The sequence below is a fragment of the Balaenoptera ricei genome, chromosome 13, assembly GCF_028023285.1.
Source record: "Balaenoptera ricei isolate mBalRic1 chromosome 13, mBalRic1.hap2, whole genome shotgun sequence".
In the NCBI taxonomy this organism is placed as follows: domain Eukaryota; kingdom Metazoa; phylum Chordata; class Mammalia; order Artiodactyla; family Balaenopteridae; genus Balaenoptera; species Balaenoptera ricei.
The window spans coordinates 12,230,801-12,257,869 of record NC_082651.1 but is presented as its reverse complement, the minus strand read 5'-3'; the positions used below and the strand labels follow the sequence as shown (position 1 = coordinate 12,257,869).

Genomic DNA, 27,069 nt, shown 5'->3' with positions numbered 1-27,069 from the left:
ATGCCCTGAAAAGAGCAGTTTAGTGCAGGAGTTTTGCAATCCGTTACAAAATTTCAGTGTCTCTTGGAGGTTCAATTGCATAGGAAGTTCATGCATTTTCTTTTTCAGCTGTTCCCAGATCTCCTAAATAAAGCATTTCCCTAGTGTAGGCTCCCAGGGCTACATGTAGGGCAGTGGCTGGGTCTGCTTGCTGGGGTCAGGAAGGCTGTTCTTCCAGGAAGGGCTGCAAAGACCCTGGGAACGGGACCAGCCCAGTTCACAAGTATGAAGAGAATGTCGGGAGAGGAAGTGGTAGCTGTGAGTCAGCATGAGTCATCTCGTTCCAATGAGAATGAAGATTGAGGTGTGCGCCTTTTTTTTTTTTTTGAGTCTCAATCGTGTGGACATCATTGGGAATGGAGGGAAATAACTGACTGTATGGTCGTTGCTTTTCAAGTTTCAAACTGACATTCCAGGCGGGCTGTGCCTGAGCCAGCATCTGCTTTCAGATCTTCACAGCCTGGTCCTGGGAAGGTGGAGCTCTCAGCTTCTCCCTGGTGAGTAGGTTTCTGTCACTTTCATGTTCATTTCTGCAGTTTGCCTCAGAGTCTCAGCTCTAGGAAAGCTGAGGGGTCTTGGAGTGGATACCGTGTTTTCGTTGAGACATTGAAGATCTTTGACTTTAGAAAGGTGGCTCCCCCGCCCTCATCCCTGTAGCTACTGTCTGTGAGCCTGATTGTTTGGAGTTTCTTAGCGGTTCATTGTGAGAATGCTCATCCTGTATTACCACCGAGGAGACCAGTGATGCTTGGCTGGTTTAAAAGAAGCTGTTTGAGACTCCTCTGTGGAGTCGAAGGGAAGTTCAGAGGTGGAGGTGGGTGACTGAGCTAACTAACCCAGGGGTGCTGAGGCCGGGCTGGCTTCCGCTTCTCAGAGGTGGAGGAAAGACAGCTTCTGAGCAATTTCTGGCCGCGTGGTCTGAGCTGCCCACTTTTAGTGCAAGAAATACAATAAAGAGGCAGAATTTTGGCTTTTCTCTCTAAGAGCATGAGAAAGATTCCAGGAGCTTATTCGGTGTCTTTTGCCTTTCCTTAACACTGAAAGGCACAAACGATAGTAAAATCAGAAAGAAAATTATGCCGCGGACTGGGGGGCAGGGGCTGAGGAAGGGGGAATTGAGTGGTTTTGAGACCTGACTTCACCTCGGTATGTGTTTCTCAAGCTGTTAACATTCTGATAAAGCTTAGCTTTACTGTCAAGTAAAATACAGGAAACTTTTTTTTTTTTTCAAATGTCGTCTGGTTACTGTAAATGAAACGGTTAAAATGTCATAAATACCTTATGATAAACATTTTTCAAATTTGCTTAAAAATCTGCACATCAGTAAGCAGGGTATGACAGAGCTTTTTCAGTACAGTCATTTGAGTGTGTGGGCTTCCTGGGTTAATAATGAGTCAGCACCTGATTTCTAAAATTGGAGCAGCTGAGAGAACATTCGATTTGCCCCCCAGCACAGTGTGGTGGCTGGCGGGCCCCCTCTAGGAGGATTCGGCTGTTTGGTCTTCCGTTAAAACCAACTTTGATGCCTCCCCTGTTTTGGTGACGCCTTCAGCTTCGGTCCCAGCTCTGCCATGTGTGGCTGGGAGGCCCCTTTGCTGAGGGGTCCCTGTGCCGGACCATCTCCTTTGGCTGATGCTGATGGTTTTTAGGTTATGCCATGACCGGATTGGTTGAGTAGATGGTTGGTTCAATTAAAAATCCAGAGTTTATGAAAGGCTGGGGTGGCCCAGGGGCTGAAGCTGTCCTGGCTGAGGGACCCGGTGGGAGAGGCGGTCACCGTGTGAGCTTCAAAGCCCAAGTTCTGCAGGTGACACGTGGCGTGGGAAGACTGTCAGCTTAAAATCTGAGAGCGGGATTCTGAGGAAGAAAACCTCCCTCCAATTTTATTCTTCTTATCTATAAAACGAGAAAGCTATTAAGAAAATTTAAAAAAAATTAATGATTGGGTTGCAGGCTAGCAGCTCAAGGGCCCAAGGCAGGCCTGTTTGAATCCATTTCCCCCCCCACCCCCTCTAAGTTCTGCTGACCTGCCTGGGATTGGTTTCTTGTGTTCCGATGACTGTTGGTGGGGATCCCATATTCTTTGGGTCACAGGCCCTGATGAACCCTCATGTCTCAAGGCTCTGATAGCCTTGGGCTTCCAGACCGTGCGTGACACCACCCGTTTCAGGGGCCGCCTGGGAGGACTCAGAGAACCAGCGTCTGCCAAGTGCGTAGAAGAGGGTCTGGACTCAGAAGGGACCCCCTCAATGTTAGCTCTGCTAGCTTCTCTTCTTACCTGTACCCTAAAGGCTGGGTACCTGGGCTCCCCGAGTTAGTGCCTTGACTTTTTCAAGCAAGATCCTGCGATTCCAGTGTGATCAGCGTTGTTCCAAGGCTGAGTCACAGGCATACAAGTGTCAGCTTGGCGCCTCAGCCAGGCAGAGACCAGGGGTTTCCAAGGTGGGAGACCTGCCCAGTGTCTCTTTCTTGGTGAGTAATCTTCATAAGCGCTCAGAGAAGTGCCGTCTTCATGGAGAGAAGAGTCCGTAAAAGGAGAAATGCCTTGGGAGGTGCCTCTGTGTTCCACGTCTGCCGGCACTTTCTCCTGTCCTCGTTTCAGAGACCACACCAGCTATCAAACTTGTGTTTATCACTGTCTGTAAAATCCTCCCGGATAAACACTGTTGGGAAGTGGCTTTGAAGTGGCTGATTTTATCCTAGACATTGATTGTGTCGTGTAGAAGTCAGGCAGTTGTATGGATGCTAGAGGTCCACTGGTCTCTTACCCATGAGACATAAGCCTGTGATGAACTGCTGTTATCATTTCTGTAATCAGGAGAAAGAGTCATTTAAAAAGGTCAGAAATAAGGCCATGGCTAGGTCTGAAAAGAGAGCATTTATTAACGTGATTTGCTGCTTTGTCATGTTTTTCTAACTACCCAAAGATGCTGATTCTAAGTGTGGATGCAGGCAGGGAGTAAAGAGGGAAACATTCGAGGATAGAAACTGAGCAGACGTTTTAAAAGGACATCTACATCCAAAGCAAACAAACAAACAAACAAATGCTGAGAGTTTGATGACATTTGGAAGTTGCCCGGTGCCCTATGGTCGTGGCATCCTCAGCCTGGGGACTGGCTATGGCTTGCTGGCCTGGTCCCCCACTCTCCACTCCTAGTCAACACCCCGACCTGGGCTCTCATTACCTCCTGCCACGAGGTTTCCATGGTACCCGATAGGTGTGTGTGTGTGTGTGTGTGTGTGTGTGTGTCCCCCGCTGTTTGGCAGTTTGGGCAAGTTCCTTAGTTTCTTGGTGTCCTACCTTCATCATCGTGAAATGGGAATATAATAGCACCACCCTCGAGGGTCCTTGTAAAGATCAGTGATAATTGGCACACAAGTTACAAGGAGATTCAACAGCCATTAAGTACACATTCAGTGATTTAGAAATATACCCACACACCTTTCCATCTCTCCCTGGGCCCTGAACCCTGTGAATCCAGAAGGAATTGGCTCTCATGCCCCCGAAGTAAGATCCTGTCTGTGTCATGAATTACATGGCATGTTCTGTATTTGCAGGACATTTATGGATTAGGTGAATGGGAAGTGCTTCTTGGTTCTCTCCAGGAATACCTGGGGTTCTAGGTGTCACGACCATCATCACGACCATCATCATCATCATCCTTACCCTTCACATCATCACAGTGAGAGCAGCTCCCATTTCATTCAGCTCCAACCATATGGTAGTAACTTTCTGTATATTACCTTTAACCCCCTCCTCCCAACATACACACATTCCCACCCTGGAAGGTAGAAAGGATGGCCAGTTACTCAACTCACTGGAGGTCCAGGATTCCCAGGCGGGTGTATCAGGCAGAGCAGTTGCTTCAAGGAGTGCATTGGTGATGGGAGAGCCCCTTACCCCCATCAGGAGAGGAGAGTCAGGAAAAGCAGGGGACCGGGAGGGTTCTGTGCGTCATCCAGCAGACTGAGGTCACAAGCCAGAAAATATAGGACCACTGAATTCAGACCTGCCCCCGGGGTGGAAGCAGCTGGATTCTGTACTCATGCTTCCTGTCTTAAAGCCAGCTACAGTCAACTTCTGGTTATTTGAAAATCATCATAGTATATGGAGCTGACTCATATTGAAAATATTAAGTAAGATACACTTAAAACTAAAACCCGGAGGAACATAACAGGACCTTTCCTTGTTGATTCTGGAGGTATTCAAGATCATGCAGTGCCTCAAAAGCCAAATCTTTACACTCATTCTGCAGGGGTCCAAGAGAAGTGTGTCCTTTTGCTCTGTCTGCCCTCTCCGGAGTGGCCCCGTCAAAGTAAGGCACCAAGTGCATTGTCCATCTCCTTTCTGAGCTTAGGCTTTGCATCCCGGGCACTGGCTCCAGCGTGTACGTCAGTCTTAAATGGCACCACTTTGTGGGGAGTTTTTCCCCGCAGCTGCCACTTGTGCCATAATGCAGAGGACCCTCTGCCCAGCGCCATGGGTGGGGCAGTGCTGCGGGGCAGGGTTTGGGCTCCTACCAGACTCAGGAGGCTTCTGGTTAGACCACAGAGCTCAGGCAGGGAGAAGCCAACAACAGATCAGAAGGAAGTCGAGGCCACAGGAAGGAGGGGTGGGTGGGATGTTTGGCTGTTCTCAGAGGATTACTTTGATAAAAAAAAAAAAACAAAAAAACTGGTTTTATTGCATCTTGTATAATTGGAAAAGCTAACAGTGATGGCCAGTCTTATCCATTGCAGTTTTCTTGCTTATCTTTTGCTTTCAGGATTGATTATCCTGCAAGTAAAGACTTCTGCTACAGGGGCTTTTAGCCCTTCTAGCCACCCTGTCTTTCAAAAATGTATCATACTTAAAACATTGGAATTTTTAATGATGGCAGCAATGTATCATTTTAACTATTCTCACTGGACAAATCATTTATAGAGTGTGAGAGGGATGCATGGGTTTCTATCAGTTCAGCTAGATATAAAGGGGTATAAAGGGAAATTACAAAATAACAGTGCCTCCAGCAAGTGTTAGATTTACTTTCTCTCAAGTAGAAAAAGACAAAGCAAGCTGTCTGTCCAGGGTGAAGGTCAAAGGGCAGTCAGTTCATTCATCTCTCTTCTCTGCCATCCTTAGCATTGACTTCCTTCCTCAAAATTGTCTTATGGTTTTATGAAGGCTGCTAGAGCTCCAGCCATCACCTCTGCATTCCACTCAGGAGGAAGGAAAGAGGTGGGGGCAAAAGGCTAAGAATCTTAGATGTCAGGCTCCTTTAAAGAACCTTCCTAGAATCCCCAACTAACCCTTTCTGCCTAAGTGTTTCACTGGCCCCCTATCTGTAGAGGATCCTAGGAAATGTTGTTTTTTAACTGGGCACATTGCTGCCCCTGACAACAGGGGTTGTTGACAACACAGGAAGCAGAGGAGAAAGGATATGAGAGGGGCAAAAAGCAGACATGAAATAACCACGTTTCTCTCACTGGAAGTATCAGGAGGGGGGTACAAAGAGACTGGGGCTTCAAGGGCTTTGAACAACTGGAGGAGACATTCAAAGGGACAGAAATCACTTGTTTGATTTTTTTGTTATATCTAAGTAGGATTTCTTTCCATTCATGCATTTAGCAAATATTTCTCATTTATCCAATAAAATAATGATAATTCGAGCACTGCTTTGTTTATGGAGTGTTTGCTTGGTACCAGGCACAGTTCTGGATGCTTTGTACATACGACCTCACTTAGTCCTTACATAATTGTGTGCAGATTCTATCAATTATCGTCCCCATCACCCAGATGAGGAACTTGGGGCACAGGAGGGTTTAAGGAGACGAGTAAGGTCACACTGTTAGTAAGTAGAGGAGCTTGGCTTTGAACCCAACCGTCCGGTTCTTGGACCCAGAGAAGTGAACCGGCAGACAAGGTCTCTGCTATTTATATCTTTCTGGTGAAATAGACATAAATAAGTTCAATAAGGTCAGGCCGCCATGGGTGCCCCAGGAGACCGGCCCAGGGAAGTGGGGAGCCCTCACCTCTGACAGCACCTCCTGCCTGGGGAAGACGCATTCTTCCCCCCCACCTCCCCACTAGGGGACACACCAGGAATCTCAGCTATGTCTGGCCTCATGACTCGCCCCTTTCCTCACAGCCAGCTCTTCCAGAGAACTCTGGCCTCCTGAGTCAGGACCACGCCCTTCCAGTCCTGAGGGTGCAGCAAGGAAACTGCCCAGACCTGGCTTCAAAGGCTGGGCAGGGTTCCAGAGAAGAGCAGAATGGCTGAAGTAGAAGAGGTTGGGCTTCAAGGGGCTGCAGTTTATTCACATCACTCAATCTGATCAAAGGCCAGAGAAGGGGGAACTGTCACATTCTCCACTCCACACAACTGCCTGTTATCTAGCGACACAATCAGGGCCAGGAGGATGCATGAGGACAGGATGGATTTGGGGGAGGGGGAGTGTTTGCTGTTACCCCACCTTGGACCTAAGGCCCCTCCTGTGCTTTGCTTGCTCTGCACCATCCCAGGGCCTTCCTCCTCCAGCTCCTGTACAGATGGGGTGGCCAGTGGAAGACATAGTCTGCAGTGGGGTAGCTGGGGATTTTAGGAAAGCTCCTTAAAGGACCTTGACATCTAAGAGACTTAACCTTTTCCCCTCAGGTCCCTCCTTCCTCCTGTGTGGAATGCAGAGGTGATGGCTGGAAATCCAGCAGCCTCCTTGAAACCATAAGACAATTTGGAGGAAGGAAGCCAGTGCTAAGGCTGGCAGAGCCAGCAGATGGAGCAGGTTTGGGAGGCCAGCAGCTTTACCTGGAGATGTGACTCTTTTTGGAGTGGGTTTACCTGCATGATGCAGAGAGAGGTGGGAGAAATCACTGGTGGAGAGATTCAATCTGTGGGTCAACTAGGAGGGTCCTTAGGGTTGTCAGGGTCCCTTCTGTGTGCAGCTGCATTTCATATCTCTGGTATAACAGGCAAAGGCTCAGGGCTGCAGAGTCACTTCCATGGCCCTCAGGTGCTTTTGCGTTCGTGGGCCCTTCCTGATGAAAAAAAGTATCATGACTGTCTTGGTACAAAGATGCATGTCATCCAGACTGGATTTATTCTTATATATTCAATTTCATTATACTCAGGTTTTTCTTCTGATGTGAAAATAAACTAAAACATTTTATTTTGAGAGTATTATGGGCCCAAGGCCTTGTCCCCTGTGTGCCCAGTGTAGAGGAAGGCCCTGGGAGGGCCTCATCATGGAGAATGGAGGCTGGTCCCGGTGGGGGGGGATGGCTTCTGGGCTGTGGGTGATCTTTGGGACTGTGAGTGATCCCCCGGACTATGGGTGGCCCTCTAGACTGTGGGTGGTCCCTTGGACTATGGGTGGCCCTGGCAGTGCCTCTGAGGATGGCAGGCGGGTCTGGCCTGTGGTGTATAGCTGGTGAGCCTCAAGTCAGCTTCGGAAATGACGGTGTGGGTTTTCAGATAAGGATTCTCAGAGCAGAGTCATCTACCCTGTGTCCACTTTTACTTCCCCATTCCTCATTCTCCCTGTAATTGCTCCGCTTATTCAATGGGTTTGTTCAGGGGGTAAGGGTTTCAGTCTCCAATGCTAAGGCATCAAAACTGGAACACTCCTTTATTCTCCAAATCTCTAAATTACATGAAATCTGTTCCAAGCTTACCCTGCCCCTACTTTACCCCCTCAACCTGCCTGTTGGGGAATTCAGATTCTTTCATGATTGGGGATCCCTGTTGGTCCTGGTATCATTAAACAATCCTGGGGTTACCGGGTTCCAGAAACCCGGGGCTGGAGGTGGGGGGAGTCCACCGAGGCGGCCGCCAGCACGGCTGCTTCAACGCTGAAGACCTGAAGCAGTCAAGGTGAGGCCCCAGAGCTACGCAGGGTCCTACTCCAGCCGAATGGGGGCCCGCATGACCCGGGGCTCTGTCGCCTGACCACAGAGCCCTGCCTGGAGGTGCGCCACCGCTCCTGGGGTCTCGGCGTGCGCTCCCAGCCTCCGTAGCTGCCCTCGGCTGTGTCCGGTGGGAGCTCCTTCTGCACGCCTGTGCTGCCCGCTGCCTGCTGCTGGACCTCTTCTAACCTAGACCTCCGTCTTGGCCTGGGGGGCAGAAAGAGCCGTGATAACAGAGGGGAAGAAACAGAAGACGCTCGGGGAACCCATGGGAGTCACATGGTGTCCTCTGTGGCTTCCCAAACCTCCAGAGCAAGCCGTCCAATGAGTGACTGCAGCCACATGTGGCTAGTGTGATTGGGTACTGAATTTAAATGTTTACTTCATTTCAGTTAATTTACATGTAAGGGTACATAGCCACATGTGGCTAGTGGTTACCCTATTGGACGGCACAGATCTAGAGCTTGTTTTCCTAATCCGGGCAGCTTTGAGAGTCGGGCTGTCACCCTGAGGAAGGATGTGGCACTGGGGTGAAAGTTCAGAATTGGGTACCACATGCGCTGAGGTCCCCCGGAGGGTGGGTGTCCCTCCCAGGTGGAGGACCCTTCAGCCAGGAGCTGTGGGCCAGGCAGATGGGGGTCCAGGGCCTCTGCCACCAGTGGCCGTGAGCCTCGATGTCCCCATCTCAGGGGGATAAAACCCCAAGTGACTCTCAGGGCCTCGAGGGCCCCAGCTGAGGGGCTTGTCCAGGAGGAAACCGGGGCTGGGTGCCTGACACCTGGAGCACTTCTGCCAGTGGGGTTGATGGCTTTTTCGAGGTGCGGGGGCCTCAACTGAGGAGCACACAGCCTGACCGTCTGTGCTTGTGGTATTTGATGGTGAACTTTCCTGTTTGGGGATAAGCATCCTTAGTTTTGTTTGCGTGAAACCACCCCAGGGACTAAGCTCAGGCGTGGTTCCTGTTACTGGCCTCCTACACATCCCCCAAGTGTGTCTTTTGACTCTTTTGACTTTTTAAGAGAGAAGCATTAAACTGTGTTCAGCCATCATTGACAAGAAACATGCAAGCGGGGGTGGGGGGTGGGGGTGGGGGAGATGATCTGCCCCGGGGGGAAGATGGCAAACCTCGGCCCCCGGCCTTGCAGCTCTCAGCACAGCACACGTTCTCTCAGGCGCAGATGATGACCTTGCACACGTATGGGATCGTGGGCTGAGACGCACTGCCATCCCTCCCCTGAGACACCCCCCCAAATTCCAAGATTTCGCTCCTGGCGGCTCCCCCAGGCCCAGTGCCGTTTGCTCTCGGTCCGTGGACCGTCTGTCGGTGGGGAGGCTGTGGGGCACTATGATGAAGCAGCTGCTGGAGCTGAACCTCCGCTTAGACTGCTACTCGCTGCCTGGCAAGTCATCTGTGCCTCCTGACCTCAGTTTCCTAATCTGTGAAATGGGAACAGGCACAATGAGCACAGAGGATTGTTTCGAGGATGAAAGGAGTTCCTTCATGAAAAATTCTTAGAAAAGTGCCACACATAGTAAGTGCTTTATAATATTAGCTTGGAATTGATGCCTTTTTGCCATTTACCTGTTTTAATTTTCCCTTTTTTTTTTTAAATCAAGGCATAGATGATTCATATGCCATTTACTCCTGACCTTTCTTTGGGCCCCAGATCTCCACCCCAGCAGTGGTCCATCCACTCCAACCTCGGCATCGGAGGAATTCTGGCTTTTTTTCCAGGCTCAGGGACAGCATGAGCTGTGGAGCCCTAGACCACTGGGGAAAAGAGATTCAATAGTCCATCCTTTCCTTTTTTTTTATTTTTATTTTATACTGGAGTATAGTTGATTAACAATGTTGTGTTAGTTTCAGGTATACAGTAAAGTGATTCAGTTATACATATACATGTATCTATTCTTTTTCAAATTCTTTTCCCATTTAGGTCATTACAGAATATTGAGCAGAGTTCCCTGTGCTCTACAGTAGGTCCTTGTTTGTTATCTGTGGGGTTGGCCAAAAGGTTCGTTCGAGTTTTCCGGAAGACGTTACAGAAAGACCTGAATGAACTTTTTGGCCAACCCAATATTTTAAATACAGTAGTGTGTACATGTCAACATCCTTTTATGCACTCATTATTCAACAAATGTTTCTTAGGACCTATGGAAGCAGGGGATGAGCAAATGTGATTGTGAGGAGGGCTGCCAGAGGAGGGGGCCCAGCAGTGCTGGTGAGGGTGTCTCCCACATAAGGGGTGGCCTCTGGTGGTGCCTCTGATGAGAAGATATTTGAGCGGAGGTCTGAGAGGAGTAGGGGTGTGTGTGTGTGTGTGTGTGTTGTTTGCTTTTCCTGTGCAGATCTGGCAGCTAGAGCGGAGCTCTCGCTCCCCCTCACCAGCTCTGTGGCCAGGAGCCAGTCACAGAGCCTCTCTGGTCCTCGTACAGCATGGGCCAGGGGACCCACGATGGCAGGTGCTCAACAGCCCAACTCGGAGTCAACATCATCACGAAGACATGCTTCACTGGCCACTGGGAGTTCCCTGGGTTCGAAGGGCACTCCCACCACCCTCACAGCCCCTCTGTGTAAGCCCCTTGAGTCAGGGGTCCCCAACCCCCAGGCCTCGGACCAGTATTGGTCCACAGCGTGTTAGGAAGCGGGCCGCACAGTAGGAGGTGAGCGGCGGGCGAGCGAAACTTCATCTGCCTCTCCCCATCGCTCCCCATCGCTTGCATTACTGCCTGAACCATCCCGCCCCCCTGACTCCATCCCTGGAAAAATTGTCTTCCACGAAACCGGTCCCTGGTGCCAAAAAGGTTGGGGACCGCTGCATAAGACGGGGATGCCTTATGGCATAAGGGGTCATCTGATCTATACTTAAACCCCTTCTCTCCTTCCAGACACAGCTTAATCCAACGCCTCTTTTCTGGTATTTGCACATTTTGGACCTAGCTCTGCCCCTGAAGCCACTCCATCATAACCATGATCATAATTGCAGTCATAATTCAACACGTTCATTGAGCAATTATTCTGTCTCCCAAACTGTTGAATTATAACGTGAGCCCCAGCTTCTTCCACGCCAGAGCCCTTCCAAATGCATGGACATCACCACTTGTATTCAAGCTCTTCCTTCTTCCTTTGGTTCCTGAAAGATGCAGCAACTGTGACCCCGTGCTGCCCTCCTTGGCACGGACTGCAGCTCTCTGATGTCCCTCTTCACACGGGCACCATACCCTCCCTCGTAAGGGATACTAGGTTGAGGTTTGGGGCCAACACGCCCATCTGTTGGACCCGCAAGCAGCTGCCATCCCTGCCTCTGTGTGGGGACATGTTTAAAGCCACATCTCTCTCATGTTGCATTTGAGGTGCTGACTTATTTTTGATTTTTTTAAGCAGAAGTAAAATTTTACATTCTCCTTAGTTTGATCTTCTAGATTTGGCCCGTATATTCTCTAATTAAAATGTAAAGCTTCACATCATCTGCCAGTTGGAGAGGTATCCCTTTTATATCTTTACCGGAAGATCTTTTGAATCAGTGTAGACCAGGAGCAGAGATCTGTGGCACTCCACTAGCGATTGTCTTCAAGGTTGCCAGCATTTAACATTCTGGGGCACCTCATCGAATACAAACAGCTTACCTTGCTGCACAGGTTTCAATCATGTGGGTGAAAGGACGAGGAGCATACAATCAGATGTGTGATGTGATCCCATAGACTGGTGGGGCAGGCAGTAATAATTTAGACACTCAGCCCGACTTCTGGTGGGTAGTCATCCTCCTTCTCTCCCGTTCTGTTCTTTCTTTCCCTCATCTTCAAGCATGGGGAGCTTTTGGCAAGGCTGGCTAACTCTTGGGCAGTTGTTTATTAGATACGAGCAGTAAGTTACCTTAAACTTTCAGAACATTTGAATGCTCAGTTGTCAAATGATTGCTGTTTTAGTTGTTTTACATAGTCACATCCTCAGAGTTTGTGGGTTGGATGCATTTGATTCACTTCAGATTTGTCTTTCAAGCTGGAGCCACTGAGCCCAGCCTGACAGACGGGTGGCTGTCTGTGAATGGTCCCTTTGAAGTCCCCAGAAGTGCCAGCTCAGGGTTAAGATCTGCAGAGGGAGAGGTGAGACGCAGAATGAGCGCAGACTGCCACCCAGCAGCACAAGAGGTGACTGCAAACCACGAGCTTCCCCGGGAGAAAGTGAGTCTCCCAGGCTCTGTCTGCTGGTCCAAAGCGGGCATTACCTGCTCTGTGTTCACCAGCTGAGTCCATCACCGGGGGACACTTGGAGGGAACAGGAATGGTCACTCGAGAAGGGATTCTCTTTTCCAAGAGCACATCCAGATGAAAGGCTTTTAGGATCATTCAAGTACATTATTTCCGAGAAGATAACTCTTTTGTAATCCCTTCTGGGGCAGCTCGTCCCTGGCCGTGGGGAGTCTCGCAGGTGCTCTGAGGTTGGTGAGTGCTGGGGCACACCCTCCGGCCACGGGCACCCAGAGGGCAGCACCTGGAAAGGGGTGCACAGGGGGCGCTGTTTAGCTGGTGTGTCTCAGCATCTCTTGAGATGACCATACGGATTGTCTCTTTTAATCTGCAAATGTGGTGAATAGGCAATAAGGTTTCCAGCTTTAATTTGTTTGAAGAAGGTTCAGAAATAAAACTGTATAAAAAGCTGTCCAGTGGAAAGCATGTTGCTCCCACGGTCTCCCATCTGGTTCCCACTGACCTCCCCACTCATCACCCTATTCTTAGTGTCTTACGTATCCATCCAGACTTTATGCAAATATAAGCACGTAGTTGAATGAGTCTTTTTCTTTTCTTTCCTATTTTCCATAAAAACTATCACAGTTGTTTTTGACTGTGAAACCACTTTTGTGTGTGGAGAGGATCGGCTTATGGGCTCTGAGCTCAGCAGCCCTGCGTTTGGGGCTGGCAAATCTCAGGGTTCTAGCGGGGCTGGCTGAACGTCCCCCTCTTCTCTGTACTGGGGGTGAGGCCCTGAGCTTGCCCAGGTGTCCAGGGGACAGGCAGGCAGGCCCTCGCACTCTGGGAAGGCACGTGTGGGCTCCGGTCCCCAGCGAAGGCCCAGGGAGCCAGAGGGGTGAGTTGCCAGGATCAGGCAGTTCTAAGACACGTTCCCAGGGGTTGTGTCTCCATTCCCCAAGGTGACAACCTGGAAACCGGCTGAGGACCAGGAAGGAGAGCAGTGGCTCTGATGCCCTGTGCTTCATGAGGGTCCCAGACCCCTAGAGTCACCTTGACACCAAATTGTATTTACAAAACAAGCAGATCCGGAAACGGGGATTGCGGGTTCAAAAGAATTAATCTCAGAATTCTCCTGAGCAAACCTCCCCGCCTAGTGAAAGTCAGTGCTCCTGTGGTGGGAGACGGTGCCCCAAGCAGTCACGGCTGGCTTTCTACGAGCACCTGCTCTGGGCCAGTGTCTCACACGCTGTCACTCACCGAATCCCCCTAAATGATGGTCCCCATTCCTCAGAGGGGAGGCGGCGCCTGAGTCACTGTGCTGATTCAGGCACCGCTTCCCCTCTGAGGTGCTGCTTTTTTTTTTTTTAACAGATTCAATATAAAGTGGAATGAAAGGGGCTTATTATTATTTTTTAAAATTTATTATTTATTATTTATTATTTTATTTTTGGCTGCGTTGGGTCTTTGTTGCTGAGCTCGGGTTTTCTCTAGTTGTGCAAGCGGGGGCTACTCTTCATTGCAGTGCGTGGGCTTCTCATTGTCACACAGCTGACAAGTGGGGTAGCCGGAGTCCCAGGCCAGCCCGTCACCCAAGGCCACAACCATGTCAGCTTCTCAGTGGACAGCTGTCCTCATGGCAGCCCCCGGGCCTGTGGGACAAGCTGGATTTTACCCTCAGAGCACCCGGGGGCTGAGGAGACAGAAGGCAACTCAGAGGCCCAGGGTGGGTGACAGCTTTGCCGAGAGAGGGTGGCCCGGCCCTTCTGTCCATCCCTGTTTCTTTCAGACGCCAGGCTGGCCCGGTAGCCTCCTCAGAGGACCATTTAAATCAGCAGCAGGATTTTGAGCTGGATGGACTTCCACGCTTTTTAATACCTTTAATTTGACTCCTTCTCAGCACAGCATTGACTCTGACGGAAGAGAAAGCAAATGACAGGTGTTTATTAAGAAGGGGACTTATTTTCGGGGGAACGAGTTTGGGGGAAGAGTTGGGCAGAGTCAATGACAACGAAAGTGAGTAGGAGTCCGACTTTGTGAGTCACCATCGAGGGCCTCTGGGTGTGTCATGGGCTGGCTTGTATCTCCCCCAGGTTCACATGTTGACGTCCCACCCCTCCAGTAACTCAGAAGGAGACCTTATTTGGAAATAGTATCACATGTAGTGAGGTAAGATGAGGTCATCCTGGAGTACGGTGGGCCCCTAGTCCATGATGGCTGGTGTCCTTACAGGAAGGGGACTTTTGGGACACCCACATGGAGAGGACGCTGTGTGAGAGTGGCCAGGAGCTACCATGAGCGAGGAGGGAGGCTCGGGACAGATTCTTCCCTGGAGCCTTCAGAGGGAGCGTGGCCCTGCGACACCTTGATCGCCGACTTCTAGCCCTCAGATGTGTGAGATAATACGTTTCTGTGGTTTGAGCCCCCCAGTCATTTTGTGGTGGCAGCTCTATGAAATGAATACGATACGGTGCACATCCTTAAAGGTCCTGAAGGAGGCGCCTCTGAGCAGGTCTCCATCCGCGTCCAGCCCAGCGTGGATTAACCCTCAAGAAGCATCTGCCCACAAGTGGATGAGTGGATGATGGACGCAGGCAATCAGGTTTTATTTAAGCAAATAAGATGTTCGCACTTTGTTTTCACTTTTCCTGAACTGCCGAAAGGCAAAGGCTCAGAAATGGGATTTGGTCTTTACATTTGCTTAAAGAAAAAGTTAAAAAGGAAAGAAAAGGAAAAGCGTGCTTCATCTTTGTAAGTGATGGGATTGATGCTCCGTCCAGTAGGTAGACTACGGTGTGTGGCCCCATAGGGGGCTGTTTGGGGCTGTCAACCCCCAAGGGCCCATGACTGAGCCATGAGCTCCATGTGAGCAGAGAACCTCACACGAGAACCTCCCCGACAATCGGAACTTTCACCCGCAATGTCGTTTTCCGGCTCCTTTCCCTTCTGCCCACGTTCACATGCATCACTCCAAATTCACAGAACAAGGGCAGGGGCTCCCTAGTGCCTGGGAAGTCACATTTTCTGAGGGGACTTTTTGCCGCATTTCCTAGTTATTGAGCACGGGTGTCTGTGAGTCTAACATAAACATGGGTTTGACAAGCAGTTCAGAAAAACAGGAACCATCAATTCATGAGAACTTAAAGAAAAAAATAGTTTAAAGAACCGAGAAGTTGCCACATTATAGTGAAAGAATGTCAGGTTTGGGAAATGACAAAAGTGAGCAGTTTTCACCTCGAAAACCTGGTGGAATCAGTTACACAAGATGTAACCACACATAAACATGGGCATTTCTTATCATATAAGAGCATTTACAGTCAAGAAGCTTCTTTCAGAGTATTTCATGGAAAGTTATTTTAGCAGCAAGTCGAGCCTTCAGCGATGAGTAGTCGTCAAGTGAAACCCTGACTTCAAAGCCAGGAGACAGAGGAGCCCAGACTCAGAACAGAAGGCCACCGGCAGGGTGGGTGCCCACGTACACAGCCCCCGTCTCGGGCATCATGTGCTGGCCGGGACGCCCTTGTGGCTGGGCAGGGGATGCACCTACCGCGGGGGTCCCCTGCTTGCCACCATTTGCTACAAGTGCCAGCTTTTACATTTTTAAATAATTCTTTTATTGTAAAATTGAGGGCATGATTTGAAGCAAAGCAAAAACTGCTTATAAAAAATACTGCGGGGCTTCCCTGGTGGCGCAGTGGTTGAGAATCTGCCTGCCAATGCAGGGGACACGGGTTTGAGTCCTGGTCTGGGAAGATCCCACATGCCGTGGAGCAGCTGGGCCCGTGAGCCACAACTACTGAGCCTGCGCGTCTGGAGCCTGTGCTCCGCAACAAGAGAGGCCGCGATAGTGAGAGGCCCGCGCACCGTGATGAAGAGTGGCCCCCGCTCGCCGCAACTGGAGAAAGCCCTTGCACAGACACGAAGACCCAACACAGCCATAAATAAATAAAAATTAAAAAAAAAAATCTTCAATAAACAAAAGCCCAGGACCAGATGGCTTCACAGGCGAATTCTATAAAAATAAATAAATAAATAAATAAATAAATAAATAAATAAAATACTACGTCTGTGGGATGTAAATGGCTTATTACCTTAAGGTACTATCTGAAGAAAATACAAATTCACCAGGTGAAGGTGGCCTGAAGGTAGGGGTGCTGTGTGGCTGTCCCAGGACAGAAAAGGGGTTCTGCTGGGACCCCGTGGCAGCACCCAGACCTCTGTCCTGACACCAGGCGCAGGCTTTAGAAATTAAGACTGGGAAAGAAGTGATGCTCACACATATTCCTATTGCTAGAACTTTCTGCTGTTCCCGTTCACACACATTTGCTTCCAGTCTTTTCCCTCTGTACTTATTTAGTAATTGCATATGTAATCTATAACATAATTAATCTTCTTTAACATTTAGACTAGTACACTTTAAGGAACACCCTTTGCCTCATTTTTGTGGTCAGCTTACCTTGCCGTCGTGCACAACTGGTCTCTCTTCAGGGGACTCTCTATTCAGGGATGTCTTTAAATTTTGCCCTCCCTGCTGAAGAGTTTTATGGCATAAATCTGATAAAATTGTAGCTATACATCAAAAAATGTAAAGGATTAAACCCAACCTCCAGAAATACTGATTTTTAAAAACAAATGTATAAACTAGCAGATTGTTCTGGGGAGAGGTGGTTTAAAGGAGAGGTCTGTGGCTTACTAATTATTCTTTTAAAAATTGCCTACTCATATTCTTTGCACCCTGTTTCCCCTTCTTCCCTCCCTCCCTCCTTCCCTCCTCTTTCTTTCTTCCTTTCTTTCTCTTTCTTTCTTTCTTTCTTCCTTCCTTCCTTCCTTCCTTCCTTTCTTTTCTTTCTTTCTTTCTTTCTTCCTTCCTTCCTTCCTTTCTTTTCTTTCTTTCTTTCTTTCTTTCTTTCTTTCTTTCTTTCTTTCTCCCTTCCTTCCTTCCTTTTCTTAATTTCTCCCCTTTCTTTCCTCTCTCCCTTCCTTTCTTCCTTTCTATTTTTGTTGTTATTCTGTAAGAGCTCTTCAAATATTCTGTATTTTAAATCTTTGATATATATCCTGCAAGTATTTTTTCCCCAGTCTGTTGCTTGACATTTTACTTTGTTTCTTGTGTCTTATTTCTTTTACAGAAATATTTAATTTTTATGTAGTCCAACCTGTTATTATTTTCCTGACCTCCAGGTTTTAGCTTGCCTAGAAGGTCTGCTCCCACCTCTAGATTACAAAAATATTCTCACATATTTTTTTCCTTCAGGTGATTTGTAATTTTCTTTTTGAGATTTAAAATGCCAAGTGTATGGAGATTTATTTTTGTTTATGATTTGAAGTGTTGGGGGGTTGTCAAACTTGTCTCTAAATGGCCAGCAATTTTTCCCAGCACCATTTACTAAGCAGTTCACTTTTTCCTGCTGAAAATATATTTTGAGTTTATATATTTTAGGTTAGGGGAGTTGGAAGGGGGTGACATAGGCGATTTTGGTTGGAATGTGGGATTGAGGTCTTTGACACAACCCCTCTGCTTTTCAAACATCCTGACTTCAGGGCTGAGGGATGCTCGGCGCTTTTAGAGAATGTGAAACAGAAACAGGAAGGGGTCGGGGCAGATAAATGGGGACATATGAACAGTGAACACAGTTGGAGGACAGAGCAGCTACAGCAGAGGGGAGAAGATGTCAGGAGAGGGCTGAGGGGAAGCTTGGAGTAAACGGGTCCAGCGGGCGGCCAGCTCATGGAACACAGACGCTCAGGTGGACACAGGCCAGGCCGGGCCAGTTCCCGGGACACTCATGGGCGCTGGGAGAATCAGGGTCGGATGGATATCTGCATATTGAGAACCTTTGACCTGAACCTGGAAAAGTAGACATGTTACCCAGGTAGAAAAGAAGCCTGATTTTTCTGGGACCAAAAATAAACAGATCAATGACGATCAGGTATGGACACAATCACAAGATCAGGTATGGACACAATCTATAAGAAAGAGCCAACCCCACCAGGTGGAGGTGGAGGGGAACGGACGATTAGAGGGGCCGTCAGGTCTGCTAAGGGCTCGAGTGGATGGAAATATGGGGAGGGCACCCAGAGGGCCGGCCTGAGAGCCCCCTTTCAAAGAAGTCTTTCTGGGAGGCTGTGATGTCTGTCTTACCGCTGTGAAGACTTAGGGTGAGACCATTAAGTCCCCAGGGTCCATGGCAGAGATGGGCTGAGCCAACCACGTGATTGTGCGACCTGTGCATCACACAGGTCCCCGTGTTCACAAGGTCGGTGCCTGATTTAATGCTCTGCTGTCACCATCTTGAAATTCTTAAGAGTGTTTGAACAAGGGACCGTGCCTGTTCCCTGGGCCCCATGTGTTCTGAATCTGGGCCTGGATGTAGGTAACAGGGCCCAGCCGCTGTCCTGGGAGCCCAGCTGTCGCTTGCAGCCCTGCACGCCCCGTTGCAGGGAGCCCCCGATGGAAGGAAGGCAGGGCCTGCGGCAGGCGAAGTGGACTTGTCCGTGGTGACTTGGCCTCTCCACGGCTGCTTTATGTAACAGCAGGTCCTGATTTATGAAACGTGGCTTGAAAGCAGCTTACGGAAATGAAGGGGAAGGGGGTGAGGAGAGAATTCACGGAGAAATTCTGCCCCCGTGAAAGAACCTCCAGCCACACGACTCCCTGCACTTGGGCTGTGTTCTCTCTGCTGGAAGAGCCCACAGAGAAAGGAGGCTGCCAGCAGGAGGCCCAGGAGCTCTGCTAAATGGGTGTCTCAGCCGTGCTCTTCTAAACAGGATCCCTTCCAGAACGAAGAGTCCAGGGGCCCGAGGGACTATATCTCTGTCCTGAAAAGGCACACTCCAGGGGGTGGAGCTGTTGGACCACGTTTCCAATTGACCCACCCATTCCTGGGGAGCCCTCAGGATTGAGAGAATCGTGCTTTGTGTTCATGATTGTCTCAGCACCCATGGTCCTGCCGCTTTGCGGACCTCCTTGTGCAGAAGGAACCACCGTGGCCTCAGCATCCAGCACTGAGAGAGCCCCAGAGGGATGGTTCTGGACATTACCTGGACGTGAGGCTCAGGCACCCCTACTTGGGGACAAACTTGCTCTCAAGTTATAAAGAAAGCACCAGGGGGCCTGATGCCACCCCAGGTTCCTGCCCCAATTCTCCTAAACCCGTGGCTCCCAGGTGAGTTCTCCTGGATTTCACGGATCAGGCTGTGACCACTGAGCGCCCACTGAGGTCAGCCCGCCGCAGGGTCCCTGGAATCTGGTAGCTCAACAACACGATGGTGAAACACCCAGAACATCCGGCTGCAGTTGCCCCCCCTAGGAAGCAGAGGCTTCAAAACAACTTCTTCTCTGCTGTTTCCATGTTCAGGCCACCTGTGGGTCAAGTTGTTCATAAGGTGGCCATGGAGGTGAGGGTGTAGACCACAATAAAGGCTATGCTCCCCCAAAAGCCTACAGGCAAGGGTAGAGTTGGAAAATCCAAGTTGATCCAAGAGATTTTTTTTTTTTTTTTTTATTGCAGGACTTCTCAGAGCCTTTGGCCATGCTTTGTAAATATCCAAAAATAGCATAAAATAGGCAGTAGATGGTAGATGGTGGGGAAACCCTCCTCTCTTTTATTTTTTGGAGAATTTTATGGAACCAGAGTTCCAGTGAATGCAATTTGGGATAACACATTTCAATATTATAGAAGATTAAAAGGAATATATCAGTATGGGCTGAAAGAGAGGTGACATTTGGATTGAAATTAAAAAATGGGAAAAGAACCCCATATGGGAGGAGTGGTGTGGTCAGAGGCAGAGCCCAGTGGCACGTGGTGCCTGCAGGGCTGGCCGGGGTGGGAGGAGGAGGTTGGGCACTTTGTTAGAGCTTCGATTGCCAGATCACCGCACAGGGCCTTTCACCCGCAGGCAGCGTGTGTGTGCCCGCGCGCGAGCGCAGTACTTAAAGGTTTTGAGTAGAGAACAGGATGATGGAGCTTTAGAAAAGTGACTTTCTGGGAAGAACTGAAGACCTACTGGAGACTCAGAGCCTACTTAGAAGGCACTCGGCGCGGAAACTTGCCGTGCGTGGCCAGGAAAGGACTGACCTGGACCATGGTGGGGCCACAGATGGATACGCGAGAGCCGCGATTAAGACAGAAGTGGCAGCAGGGAGAACTGGCTGAGTTGTGAAACTCCAGGCCGCCCGTGTCACCCTTGACATTTGAGAACTCAGAGCAGATGGTAACACCTGGGCCCGCCTGTACACATGGGTCAGGCGGGTGACTGCGACCATGTGAGGGGTGGGCACGGGGTGGAAGTAGTTCCTCTCACCCAAGCATCAGGAAGATCGCAGAGGGATTCCCCCTCTTTCTCTCGTGTGCATTGGCTGAGTGGCACCAATAACAAATGGGAACGCCTGTGTGCCAGGTGCACATCGTGTCAGCATGCCCCGCCGGCCACCATGGCGTGGCCAGCTCCTCTGGCCAGTTGTCTATGCGGAAACTGTGTGGTGACGAGGAGAAGCTGGAGGCCTAGGCAGGCCCTTCCAGTGATGGATGGCTGAGCACTGCTGGTCAGTAACTGCAGTCCCAGACATGCATTTCATAAGGTATATTCCACTTGAATGTGGCTCTTTTAAAGCAGAGGACTTTCTTGCTATTTGGAACCTCCAAAATCCGCTGCTCACGGAGCTGCCTTGTCCTGGAATCTCACAAATTTGCACGTTGAAGTTCTTAATAAAGGACTAATTAGATGATTCAGACAAGCCCTGTGGTTTGGAAGTCACAGGTTCTGGGGCTGAGTGTCCATGCAGGAGACAGAGGTTAAGGAACAATATCTCCTAAACCCAGGTTTTATGTTTGGATCACAGGCAGCACTACCAGACCATCTCCCAAAGAAATTCACCCGGTCTCTGTTCTCTGTCCATTCCCATCTTCTGGCCCCATCCCGGGCACAGATTTCTGTGTGGGCACATTTCTGTGTGCCCTCATATGCAGACACTGGGACCATGACATTTTAATCCCTCCTCCATCAAGGCATATAACCAGGACAGACTGACTGATGGAAGGTTTTTAGTACTTAGAAGGGCAGACACGATCATCGTCTTACATTACAAAGAACACCAGAATATACTATGGGAAATATTTCTGGTGGCAATGAGGAAGTAGTGAGATTTGAATGAAGTGAAAACCCACAGATATTTTATTAAGCACCATAGGTTCTGATGAGGACGCAACCATCAATCAGAAAGGAATTCTGGTGGAAATGACTTACAGTGAGGGGTATACGCCTAAGCTGAAGGGGGCTCTGGGCCACAGAACTGGAGGTCAGCGGGGAGAATGACTTATGCTGAGACCATGGTGCCTGTGAAGGAGACGGCATCTGGACCAGGCCTTGAGAGGCACGTGGACTTGGATGTGCAGCGGTGATGACAGAAGGCTGTCCAGGTGTGGGGGGCAGCAGGTGCGGGAGCGCGGAGGTGGGCGAGTCCAGACTGTGCCTGAAATGAGTGTCGGGGGTCACGTGGCTGGGGCAGGCGTGAACAGAGGTAGAGGCGGAACTCAGCAGGAAGGGAAAAGTGTGTCCTGATCAGACCTGCTGTGACATAAATCTGCAGATGAGCGTGGCCCCTCACCCCAGAGCCCTCAGGACACGCACTCTGCCACGGTTGACGTTGCTCAAAACAGGGCTGAAATCCCCTCCGGGGGAGGGACTCCTCACAGAGCCCTGGAGAGCCACAGTGGAAAGAGCCCTGGCCACCCCAGCTGTGAGCCAGCCAGGCCCGCATGCCTCTCACTTCACCTGGCAGTTTCTAAACTCTCTCCCATGGAATTTGTCACTCTGTTAAGCATCCAGAAAAAGCACAGTGGCCCCCAAAAGCTTCTTCCAGAAGAAGAGCTTGAAAACGGAAACGTAAGCAGCCAAAACTGTGACTTCCAAACCACAGGGTTTGTTTGAATTACCTACTTAGTCCTTTATGAACAACCTCCATGTGCAAACGTGAGATTCTGGGACAGGCATTTCAGTGAGCAGTGGATTTTGCTGGTTCCGAATAGCAAGAAAATGCCCTGGCTTTAAAGAACCAGATCCCTTTGGGATATTCTTTATTGATAACATGTCATAGCAGGAATATGGCTCCCAACTACGTAGCTGGGGTCTTTCTTTTGGGGATGCTGGGGTCTTTCTTTTGGGGATGCTGGGGTCTTTCTTTTGGGGATGCTGGGCTCTTTTTTCCTACCATCATGGACTTGTCACAGTGCTCAACGTGGATTCAATTGCTTCTCTCCACAGCTATCTCTCACTAACTCCACGGGGCGTGTGTGTATCTGTGTGATTCCGTGTTGTTGATGTGGCAGTCTTGGCTCTACACCATAGTCCTTATTATTTAGGATTCCACTGAGGGGATAATACTAAGTTTTGTGAAATCAAGGTTCATAAATTGGCTGAGCCCATGTGGGTTGAGGGTCCTCTGAGCTCTTGCAGGCTGGCACGGCCTCAGCTGTGTCCGGTGGCCCAGAAGATGCAAACCCTGGACACCTTGCAACTGTTTGTAAGCAAATAGAAAAACCAAAGTGATTTTGAAATGTGCATTAGTTTGCTGGGGCTGATGTAACAAAATACGACAGACTGGATGGCTTAAACAGAAATTTATTTGCTCACGTTCTGGAGGCCAGAAGTCCATGATCAAGGTGTTGGTAGGTTTGGTTTCTTCTGAGGCCTCTCTCCTTGGCTTGCAGATGGCCGTCTTCTCCCTGTGTCCTCACATGGCCCCTCCTGTGTGCCCGAGCACCCCTGATACCTCTCTGTGTGTCTTATCCTCCTCTTCTTATAAGGACAGTCATATTGGATTAGGGCCCACCCATATGACCTCATTTTGCTTTAATCAACTCTTTAAAGGCCCTACCTCCAAATACAGTCTTATTCTGAGGGATTGAATGGGGGGTTAGAACATCAGCATATAAATTTGAGGGAAACACAATTCAGCCCACTTATGATGCTGCATTTCAAAGACTCACATGCATGCCAATGGATGAATTATGCAGACAGTGGCTGGGTGAAATGTTTGGCCAGTTGATACCATCGTTCTTGATTATAAAGACAAAATACCTTCACCATTGCATTCTTCATTCTGGGGTCCATGTTTTAAATAGCAAATTCAGAATTTTGCTAGCTGGAGTATTAAATCTCTTTCTGGTTCCAAACAGTACACTTTCATCTCTACATATTTTGACCCATGTGACTCTCATGCTTGTGGGCGCACAGGGGCTCCTGGTGTTCGGAGCAGGACCATTTATTCCCGTGATAAGGGGCTGTACCACCTGCTAAATGGCTTGATCTATTTGGTCCCCCCGACAGAAGGCAGCTCTCGGGGTCAGGCAGGCTGATGACCAGTTCAGCTCCTCCCCCTGAGACCTGGCGACTCCCTCTCAGGCTGGAACTTCCTGCCCCCAGGCAGGTCTGTCCCATCATAGGGAGGCTTCCATCTGGCCCACCTTCGAGGGTTCTTCTCTAAGCACATTTCAAGGTCAAATTGTATAGGCTCATTCTCCAAAGGGTTGGCTATCTTTGGTGGTGCTTTTCTGCTCTAGATGTATGGGTTTTATTTCTTTTACTTGGCAATTTTTGATAGTAATTTCTCCCACATGTTCTATTCACATAGGGATTCACTAAGGTGAGGACCAGGAGGAGACAAGGAATATCTGAATGAATAAGTTAGGTCTCTCTCCCAGACTTTTCATCTATTTTATGCTCTTAAATACTATCCACTTGACCTTTCCTTGAGAGCTTTGGTTCTTTTATCACTGGAGTCCCACAGACCAGGGTTTGGACTTTGAGCCCACCGCTTACTAGTCACGTGAGTTAGGCTAATTCAGTCTGCATCCCTGCATCTCAGCATCCTCATCTGTAAGATGCAGGTAAACGATAACACCTATTTCCGAGGCTGCTGCCAATGTTGAATGTAAAACTCAACACAGAGTTCGACACCGAGTCAGTGCTTGGAAAATGTCAGCTACATCATAACTTTTACTCTCACTTTGCACTTGCTGTGGCATTTCACAAAGTTATTATTCCTTTCCCTAGACTCACCTCAAGCTTCGAGAGGACCCAGTGACCATCTTCTATAACCCCGTCTATACCTCTCTACTCTGTAACATCTCCTTCCATGACCAGGTGCCAGGCCATCTTCTAATGGCTGGAAAAGTTAGGTTTTCATTGAGCCAGTCCGTTTATTGAAAACTTGCCAACTTCTCATCCACATTTGGCCCCTTGTACAGAGCAGTTCAATCTGTCTGTTCTCACATCCCTCTTGTGTCCCTCCAAGATAAGCCCAGACCCAACTGCAAACAGGTAGGATGTGATTCTCACCTCCTGCGCCTCTCCCCCCTGAGGCAGCCTTGTCTCTTCCTACTTCTCCCAACCCACATCTCTTCAGCGCCCCTCTGATTCACCCTGCCAGTCTCCCTTCCCCTTCACCCCGACTCTGGGCCTTGCTCCTCTTCCTTAGTCGGCTGGCGGTGGCATCTTCTTTGGTTTGCTCCAATTTTTATCTCTTCCTCACCCTTAAAACCTACCAACGCTCACCCTCAACATCTCCAGAATCCACCTTCCTTGGAAGGGATGAGGAGGCGGATTTTATATAAACCAATTTAAAATTTGATGTCTTCAATGATTAAGTTCTTTCAGGAAATCATTGATGTTAGATTCTGAGACATCTTTCCTATCTCAAAGAGTGAAGTCCCATCTATGGGATGGGGCTCCATCTTTCTCTGTAGGATCAATAACAACAATGTCCAAAAGGATCTGAGTTACTTCCTAGCTATGCCTGAGCTGTTCGGCGGTTTCAGACCTCGGCCTCAGATCACCCTGACCAAGTGAGTTCATATGAATCCCTAAAAAGGTGTTTCCCACCTAGAGTGCAGCAGCTTGTTGGCCGAGTCTGGGGGTGGACTGTTAGTTTGGACCTCAGACACACTTACTCACAGAAGACAGGTGCCAGGGAAGGTCCCCGGGTCCCGAGTGAAGGCTTGTTCACCCTCCCTGGGGTGACTCTGAGACTAGGACTCCTGACAGCCCCATAACTTTGAACACCAGGATGCTACGTTCCTTACAAGTGTACGTGAAGACCCACCGATGATCCCATGGGGATGCGGGGACCCTCCTCCCTTCCCTGCATCAGCCCACAGCTTGTAGGGTGGCAACCTCAAAGCTCCTCAGGGAAGAAGGCAGGGAAGGGAGGTGACAAACGTCCCCTGCAGAGTGGGAAGGAGACCTAGATTCTCAGATTCCCTCCAGGGGCGAAAAAGGGATGCGGGTTTCCCTGCAGGCCAGGACACTGGGGAGAGTCCTGAACCAAGATCAACATTCCCTCCCAGATATCAGCTATTATTAATGACAGAGCTGGTGAAGAACAGGGTTTTCGTATGTGGAAACAATGAGATTCCTAATCTCGCATCCCAGCACTCACCAGATGTGTCCACACAGACCAGGGAGAGGAAGGCCATTCTTGAGTGAACGGTGTTCACAAGTTGGACAGAATTTGTACATTTGGTTGTTCTTTTTCCGACTCAGATGGAATAGTGTGCGGTGGGCAAAAACAAATGCCTTGACTTCTAGCTTTTCCAGAATCTCGGGCAAGTTAACCTCTCCAAAGTCTTGGTGTTATGAACTCCAACTGGAGACAGAGCCCATCTCATGGCTTCCGCCTCACGTAGGGATGCTGTTCTGGCCAGTGGCTGGTGCGGAATCAGTGAACAGCCCAGGAGGACCCCACCTGTGCCGTTACAGCTCTTCCTCAACCTGGCCTCGTGCCCAGGACCTTGCGCGGAGGCAGAAACAGCCTCTAAGTTCGCTCAGAATCCCTTGCAAGGAAGGGTGGGCTTTGTCTCGCCTTACATTCGATGGGTCTCACCCTGAGGGCTGCAGAGCATCACCTTCAATGTGGATCAGCTTTAAACTGAGTGACAGGTCACTAGAGGATTTCTTTACTACTTGGGGCTTTCCGAGAAGCGTCTGTGCTTCGGTAGTTTTTGTCTTATAAAAGTTTCCCACCTGCAGTGGAGTTTATAATTACTTCAAAGCTTTTTATAAATGAACTAGATTTCCTTTGCGCTCAGGATAATTTACAGAGTCATCAGTCACTTCACTGCAGCTGGGAGCTTCACACAAACCCCGCCAATGCACCTTGAAAATGAAACCGCGTGTAAGTGGGAGCGAGGAAGCATCCCTCTGAGGGAAACAGAAATGACTGGCCAGCAAATGGTTCCTCCAGCGCATCTGCTTGACATTTTTAAGAAAAAAAATCCTAAATCACTCACCAAGATGATGTGAATCTCATAAATGAAACGATAAGGATTACAACTTAAAAGAACCATTCCGTCTAAAACTCGTATTAAAATACCCCTAAACGATTTATTTAACATAAAAGGGCCGGAGGGCATGCCTTTCTGCCCACCCCTGCTCCATCCCCAGATTTTACCAACACCGTTTCTGCTTGGGAATTTTTTTTTTTTTTTTGTCAGCATGGATGTTACCTTAAATTATATCACTTGAGTTAAACCGCAAATAAAATCACACATAATGCAGACAAAAATGACTGTACTTCCCAATTTCGAGAATGTGACCTGCATGTGAACTAGACATTTGTCTTCCTAAACCCCAGGAGACCCCAGGATTCCAGAAGGAGTCAGAACACACCTCCAGTTGTCTCTTTCCTCGGATTTGTGTAATTCCTGGCACATGCCTTTCAACTTCCATTTCTGTGAACAGTGTGCTCTTAGCCTCAGGGCTTTCTTCCTGCCACTGCTCCTAATTCATTACTTTATATTCGCGATTGCCCTTCGGGAAAAGGAGAATCTTGTTTCAGAATTGCACCTGGGCATTTTAAAGTAAATACGATGCAAATGCTTAGTTGGCCTTGTCTGTACATTCACTTCAGAGTGAAGAATGAATATGTAAGGCTGGGAGGGGGTGGGGTGGGCGGGGAAAGC

The 27,069-nt window shown here is 49.2% G+C and overlaps 1 long non-coding RNA gene across 1 annotated transcript in view; it reads left to right on the top strand.

Annotated features, from left to right (window-relative positions):
• The first annotated feature begins 333 nt into the window (after positions 1–333).
• LOC132376729 (uncharacterized) overlaps positions 334–27,069 on the top strand; it is a 57,002-nt gene continuing 30,266 nt past the window's right edge. Inside the window, exon 1 of the long non-coding RNA XR_009506412.1 lies at positions 334–536. This is a non-coding gene — a long non-coding RNA (uncharacterized LOC132376729). The remainder of the gene's footprint in view (positions 537–27,069) is intronic.